The sequence below is a fragment of the Alexandromys fortis genome, unplaced genomic scaffold (genome assembly GCF_014885135.2).
Source record: "Alexandromys fortis isolate MF-2015 unplaced genomic scaffold, M_Fortis_MF-2015_v1.1 scaffold_80, whole genome shotgun sequence".
NCBI lineage: Eukaryota > Metazoa > Chordata > Mammalia > Rodentia > Cricetidae > Alexandromys > Alexandromys fortis.
Window position 1 is genome coordinate 3,814,137 of NW_026068174.1, and position 8,234 is coordinate 3,822,370.

Below are 8,234 nucleotides of genomic sequence, written 5' to 3' on the forward strand. Positions count from 1 at the left end.
CTTTCTGACCCAGTCCCAGGGATTGAACATAGGACCCTGGGCTTCCAGTGCTAAGCAAACACTACCAAAAATCTATACATCTCCAACCCTCTCACTAAATACTTCCGACTAGCCTTGAACTCACTCTGTTGGGGGTCTTGAATTTGGGATCCTCCTGCCTTAGCCTATCAGTAGCTTGGGTTACAGACCTGGAGGCAGAAGAAGGCCAGATCTCTGTGAATTCCCAACCAGCCTGGGCTACATAGAGAATTTCATGTTAACCAGGGCTATGCAGTAAGACCCCCCATTTAAAAAACAAACAAACAAGCAAAATTGGATATCAATAAAATCAGAATCTCTGTAGTGGCTGATAAACACTGGTTTTTATTGTTGTTTTAGCTTGCTTTGCTTTTAGTTGTTTTTGAGACAGGGTTTTGTGAGAGCCAACATTGTGTTTTAAGATTTTGTTGTTGTTTTGTTTTTGTTTTTTGAGAGAGGGTTTCTCTGTAAGTGTCCTCGGCAGTCCTAGAACTCACTTTGAAGATCAGGCTGGCCTCAGACTCACAAAGATCTGCCTGCCTATGCCTCCCAAGTGCTGGAATTAAAGGCATGTGCGACCACACTGGCTATGCTTTAAATTTTCATTACTACGCCTAGGAGATCCATAAAACAAAAAGCCTCTAACTTATAAGTCCCTTTCCCAAGGACAGACACTACCTGAAATGCTGGAGACTATTTATGTAAGACAAGTCACGTGTTTACCCTCCATTAAATAAGTTTGTTTGGCCAACTGCATGGGATGTGCTTGAGCCCATCTTGGCAGGAGGTCCATAGATGGGAAGTACATTAGGATGAATGTTTGCCCTTGATTGGACCTGGTGGGAAATACTTAGGAGTTTGCCTTTATAAAGCCTCTGCCAAACGTGACTCATCACTATTTTCTCAGAGATGGACCTGGCCAGAGTTCGTCATCCTGGGCAGTATTTAACTAAAGCCAAATTTGGCTCAAAATTGTGGTAGTGGTCTTATTTATTCTCGCTTGGTAGGGTTAACATTTTCATGTAGCACAGGCTGTCCTGGAAGTCAGTAGATGGCAGAGGATGAGCTCGAACTTCTGTCTTCCTGCTTCTGTCTATGAGTGCTGGGATTACTGGCAAGTATCAGTGCAACTGGTTTATGTATGTGGAGCTGGGGATCGATCCCAGGGCTTCATGTATGCTAGGCAATCACTCTCCATCCACACTAGTTTTAATGTAAAACCTTGGTAGAAAAGAGGGTTCCAGCAGCTCCTCCTCCTTCTTTTCTGGGCTGGAAATGGAGTCCAGAGTCTTGAGCATGCTAGGCAAGCATTGCACCGCTGAGCTGTAGATCTAGCTCTAAGATACTCAGTTTGCCTTTTACTACCAAAAGTCTTTAAATTTGCCAGCATATGTGAAAATCAATAGATTTGTATTTGTGTGTGTGTGAGTGCATGTGTGGAGGGGGGGTAAATGACAATAGACACAGACAGGACAATGGCCAGCAGGACAATGGCCAGCATCCTTAGATCTTCACCAGGACCACATTTCTCTATGATGACAGAATAACCCAGCTCTCCACATGCATCGTAACTAAAGCAAGGAATTCAGAAACAACACGGAGGGGGGCGGGTTGGATCCTGGCTCTGCTTCTTACTAGAAGAACTTGAATTCAAGGTACCTCTTGGAGGCAGCTTCTTATCTGAGGAATGGAGATGTCTTTAATGGGTGGAAGGGCGTGAAGCCTGCTCCTCTTAACCTTCTTAACCCTCTTAACCAGCAGGGGAAGGAATGGCAGCCCCTAGCTTCCTTGTCCTTGTTTAGTCACTGGTGTACTGTGTGGTGACGATCCTCCAAACCTTTCTGGAATGAGGCTTGTGTCCTTGCGATGAAGAAATAACAATCCAGGCCTCTAATGTCCAAGGTTAGACGCTTCTGCGTCTAATTACATGTTACCCACGTGATGGAGGAAGATCATTGGTTAATTATAATAAACCAACTGCTTGGCCTCATAGCTTAGAACATAGATGGGAGGAGTAAACAGAAGAGAATTCTGGGCGGAAGAGGAAGTGAGGTCAGACTCTGCTCTGCTCCCAGAGAGACCCAACAGCTCTGCTCTCTGGAGCAGAGACACCAGGATGGACGGAGGCTAGACTCTTCCCGGTAAACGCACCTTGGGGTGCTTACACACATCATTAGAAATGGGCTAGTCCAGGTGCGAGAATTAGCCTGTAAGGGTTAGAGTTCATGGGCCAAGCAGTTCTTAAATGAATACAGTTTGTGTGTTGTTATTTCGGGCATAAGCTAGCCAAGCGGCCGGGGTGTTGGGGACGCAGCCCCGCCGCCGCTCCTATTTCAACACCCACGGAGGACAGCTCAGAGCTACACACGTCTTCAGTAAAGACAGCCTCTCCACAGGACAGCGTGTCCCCAAATGTAGAGTGTGCATTGTGGGTGGGAAACAACTGCAGAATGACCCTGATGGGCGGGAGAGATGGCTCCAGGTTAAAGGCCCTTGCTGCTCTTGCAGAGGACCAGATCAGTTCCCAGTTCACAACCACCTGAAACTCTAGTTCCAGGGGATTCAGCACCTTCTTCATGCCTCCATGTATACCTGGTACAATACACATACTAAAGCATATACACATAAAATAAAATAAAATAAAATAAATCTGTAGAGCTAGCAAGATGGCTCAGTTGGTAAGGTACTTGTCACACACACATAGAGAGACAGAGACAGAGGCAGAATAAAATGTAATAATTATTTTTATTTTAAAGATTCATTTTATGTGCCCACCTGTATGTCTGTGTGAGGGTACCATATCCCTTGGAACTGGAGTTACAGACAGCTGTGAGCTGCCATGTGGATGCTAGGAATTGAACCTGGGTCCTCTAAGTGCTCTTCCCAGACCTCTATTTTAGGTTTTTTAAGACAAGGTTTCTGTGGGTAGCCCTGGCTGTCCTGGAACTTGCTCTGTAGACCAGGCTAGCCTTGAACTCAGAGATCCACCTGCCTCTGCTTCCCGAGCCAACCCCTCCTGGGATTAAAGGCCTGCATCACCACTGCCTGGCTAAAATGTATTTTTTTTTCTTTTTTCTTTTTTTTTTAAAGATATATTTATTTATTATGTATACAACTTTCTGCCTCGATGTATACCCAAACGCCAGAGGAGGGCGCCAGATCTCATTACAGATGGTTTGGAGCCACCATGTGGTTGCTGGGAATTGAACTCAGGACCTCTGGAAGAGCAGAAGGTGCTCTTAACCACTGAGCCATCTCTCCAGCCCGCTAAAATGTATTTTTAAAAATAAGTTTGTATAGAGAAAACAATTCTCTTCTTCATTGTCTTTGATCATACAAGGAAGCAATTCCCATTTTACAGAAGATGAGGATGGTGTTTATAAAATAGGATCACAGTATATAATCTCTAATGTCCCTTTTCACTATGAATTTGATGCTATGCCTCTGAGAGGTGAATTAATTTATTTATTGAGAAAATGTCTCACTGTATATCCCTGGCTAGTCTGGAACTTGCTGTCTAGATCAGGCTGGCCTCAAATTTATAGAGAGTTCCCTGCCTCAGCCTCCCAAGGGCTGGGATTAAAGGCCTGAGCCACTGTGCCTATTAGCATTCATTGGTGCATGTAGTTATGTATTTAAATTCTATCTGTTCAGCTGAATCATCAGAAAATTGTATTCTCTCTTTTTTTGGGTGGGGGGAGGTTCAAGACCAGGTTTCTCTGTAGCTTTGGAGCCTTTCCTGGAACTTTTTTTTTTCCTTAAGAATCATTTATTGATTTATTATGTATACAATATTCTGTCTGTGTGTATGCCTGTAGGCCAGAAGAGGGCACCAGACCTCATTACAGATGGTTGTGAGCCACCATGTGGTTGCTAGGAATTGAACTCAGGACCTTTGGAAGAACAGGCAATGCTCTCAACCACTGAGCCATCTCTCCAGTGGAACTAACTCTTGTAGACCAGGCTGGCCCCGAACTCACAGAGATCCACCTGCCTTTTGCCTCCCAAGTGCTGGGATTAAAGTCGTGTGCCAAAACCACCCAGCCGAAAATTGTATTCTCTTTAATCTAGAATCTCAGGCTTAATACTGCAATTCTCCTAATTTAAAACAACCAGGCCAGAATACAAACCATAGATACTTAAGAAAATTATGTGTGTTTGTCTGTGTTGTGGGGGCATATGCATGTAAGTGCAGTGCCTGGGGAGGCCAGAAGAGAGGTCAGATGCTCTGGTCCTGGAGATATAGGCCTTTGTGAGCTGTCTGGTCCAAGTGATGGGAACTGAACTTGGGTCCTCTGAAAGAGCAGCAAGCACTCTTAAACACAGAGCCATCTCTCCATGCTCCAAACCCTGGATAACTTTAGAGAAAATCCTGGGTTTAGCTAAGGATTAGCTTGTAGGGGCTATAGTAACAACAGCAGAGAGGTCCAAATGGAAAACCAAGCATTTCCTTTATTCTCTACAGTAGTGGTTCTCGGCCTTCCTAATGCTGTGACCCTTTAACAAATGCGGTGACCCCCAAACATGAAAGTATGTTCGTGCTACTCCATAACTGTAATTTTGTTACTGTTGTGAATCATAATGTAAACGTGTGTTTTCCGATGGTCTTAGGTGACCCCCGCGAGAGGGCCATTCCACCCTAAAGGGGTCACAACCCACACGTTGAGAACTGCCACTCTACACTATACAAATCAACAAATTGTGATCCTTAGGCCTCCAATCCCACCACTCAGGACGGGGAAGCAGTTGTCAAATTTGAGTAGCTCACTGGGCTTAACTGATTTGCAAATCTATGCACATACACACTCAGAGTGTCCATCAATACATGTTTTCCATCTGGTGGTGGAGAGTACAGAGTCAAAAAAAATCATGGCAATCTTTTTCATTTTTGAGATTGAGTCATGATAGGAAATAACACATTTCAGAACTGTGTTTGTTCAATGTGTGTGTGTGTGTCTGTATGGTATCGTGGTGGTGAGTGGGGCTGTGACAGTTGTACAATCAATTAGCACTCTTTTCCTCTTTTTTTTTTTGAGTCTGGCTCTCACTATGTAGCCTTGGCAGGCCCGGAATTCACTAGGTAGACCAGGCTGGCCTTGAACCCACAGAAATCAACCTGCCTTGGTCTCCTGAGTGCTGAATGAAAGGTATGAGCCACCACCCACCACCCTGACAATTACCTTTTTCTTAGTCTCAGCTAGTTACTGCCTTTTTTTTTTCTTTTCTTTCCTCTTTTTTTTTATTTATGAATTGATTGGCCCATTAGCTCAGCCTTCTTATTAACTAATTTTTACATCCTAAATTGGCCCATTGTTTTTGTCTATGTTAGCCACATGGTTTGGTACCTTTTTCAGCAGGGCCATCACATCTTGCTTGCTCTGTGTCTGGACTACAGACTGCAACTTCCCTCTTCCCAGAATTCTTGTTGCCCCACATCTATTTCCCGCCTGGTCACGGTCACACTGCCTATACTTCCTGCCTGGCTACTGGCCAATCAGCATTCTATTAAAATATAATTGACAGGGCACCGACCATTGTCCCACAGCACTCACCCACCCCTTTTTTTTTTTTTCAAAACAAGAACCCTGAATCCAATTTCCCTTGTTTAGCTTTCTTTCTGACCATTATCCATACAAATTGTAACCAACACTCTAAACAAAGAAAAATATCCATAGTCCATTTTTGGAGGAATGTGGGCGTAGTTTTCCTGGTTACTTCCTGCTGATTGGGGGCACTGATAATCTTATGGGGACCTGAAGGAAATTTAAAATTACGGTGAAGTCCTAATCAGAGTATTCTGTGAGGCTTGATCATCTCAGCCAGCAGTCTTGAGGCTGTTCTGGATATAGAACTCAGACATCTGGGCCGTCTGCTCCTATCAGGAATTTCTCTGGGGGGGGGGTCTTCCTTGATCAAACCTTATTTTTCTTAGACCAGAATGAATCCATAGCCTTTTATTTCCTATGGAAACAAAAGCAAAACCTCTTCTCCAAAGTAACATATCTTTTGACTTCAATTTTGAAGTCAAGGCATTTATAAAATATTTATGTTTTATTAATCCAGCAGCATATATATTCAAATGTCTTTTAGCAGTCATTGCTCCTTCCTCAGCTGTCAAGCAATCAGAGACAACACAATAACATACAGTATCCAGACTCTCTGTGTGTTTTCCATCCTCACGTGGCTTTACTTTAAATTCTATTTCTTTTATTTTTACTTTTAATTTTTGGCTTTTTGAGTCAGGATTTCTCTGTGTATCTTCGTCTATCCTGAAATTCACTCTGTAGACCAGGTTGTCCTTGAACCCACAGAGATCTGCCTGCCTCCACCTTCCAAGTGCTGGGATTAAAGGTGTGCACCACCACACTCAACTACTCTTTTTTTCTTTTTTCTTTTGAGAAATCTACCCTTTTTCTTTTCTCTCCAAAACCTACATATATTTTTAAACACACTGTAAACTATTTAGAGGCTTTTTTCATCTGAAACTATCTTTACTGTATCTCTCTTTTTCTGACCACAAGAGTCTTTAATTTGCTAAGCAACAATTTGCTAGGATTAAAGCTATGGCTTTGATGGCTGGATCTAGTCCATTCCTTAGCTTTCTGAGATTCCAGCCTCATGGCGGAGGTACTGGCTGGAGCCACGTTTATTGCCACAACTCTATGGCATTCAAAGGTCCCTGCCACCACCAAGAAGCATCCTGTAGGCTATTCATTTGTTTTGTGGCAGAGCCTCTTAAAAGGGCTGCAAAGTTTCTGCAGCTAAAGCTGAGTCAGGAAACCTCTCAAATGATATGCATTTGCCTCTAGCAAACAGAGCAAACCCAAGAAATTGCTGCTACCAAGAAGCCATGCTTAATTCTATTCTTTTCTGTCTAATTTCCCAAACTCTCTCAGGTTTTTTAAGTAGATTTATTCAGTCCCACATTGGCACCCCATTTGGTTGACAGGGGTTTCTGCCCCCTGGTCCTGCAGCTGTTCAGTCCCAAAGAAATACACAGAGATCTACATTAGTTATAAACTGATTGGTCCATTAACTACTTCTTACATCTTAACTCTAGTTGCTGCTTTAATAATCACATCCTCATAGTTGCAGGAAATAGATACTTTCCTTTTTTTTTTTTTTGGTCATCAAGATAAAATCTCTCACCAGGCAGTGGTGGCGCACACCTTTAATCCCAGCACTTGGGAGGCAGAAGCAGGTGGATCTCTGTGAGTTTGAGGCCAGCCTAGTCTAGAATAGCTAGTTCCAGGAAAGGCTACAGAAAAAAATACCCTGTCTCAAAAAACCAAAAGAAAAAAAAAAAGAATCTCTAGCACTTTGGTCCAGTTTTGAACCTGTTTTCAGTGGTTTGTCTGAAACTTCAGAGACTTACGTAAGTTGTTGTGGTTTGGATCTGAAATGTCCCCCACAGACTCCTGTGTTGAAGACTTGCTTCCCACCTACCAGTACTATTTTGAGAGGCTGTGGAAACCTGAGAAGGGAAGGCCTATTTGGAGGAAGCAGGTCAGTGGAGGAGCGCCTCTAAAGGTCATTCCTGGGCTTCCTGTCTTCTCACTTAGCTTCCTGTTCACAGGGAGGTGATAAACCTCTTCTACCCCATGCTCCTGCTGCCATGAAGTGCACACGAGCCTACCAGCCAGGGACTGACCCTCTACAACTGAGAGCCAAAGTATGTTTTCCCTTTTTGTTTTTGTTTTGTTTTGGTTTACTTTGGTTTGGTTTTTGTGAGACAAGTTTTCTCTGTAGCTTTGGTGCCTGTCCTGGAACTAGCTCTTGTAGACCAGGCTGGCCTCGAACTCACAGAGATCTGCCTGCCTCTGCCTCCCAAGTGTTGGGATTAAAGGTGTGCACCAACACTGCCTGGCTCCTTTTCCCTCTTGATGTTATTCTAGAAGGTATTTGAAGATGATGAGGATGAAGGACTACCCCGTGGATGCATATGCAGACAGCAACTCCCTTCTAAATTTTAGTGAACAAAGAGGAACAACAGCTTTGGCCTGCTTATATTTTGACATCAGGGGAATGCACCCACCTTGTTTATGAGCTGCACAGCAGTCGGCCTTCGTTGTGTGTACTGGCATCTGACTGCGATCTCAGAATTGTAGATGGCCTCCAAGGGCCTAACTACATCTCCTGATTGCTTCTCTGATGCTGTGCTAAAACACTGACCAGAAACAGCTCAAGGGAGAAAGTGTTTGTTTGGCTTACAAGTT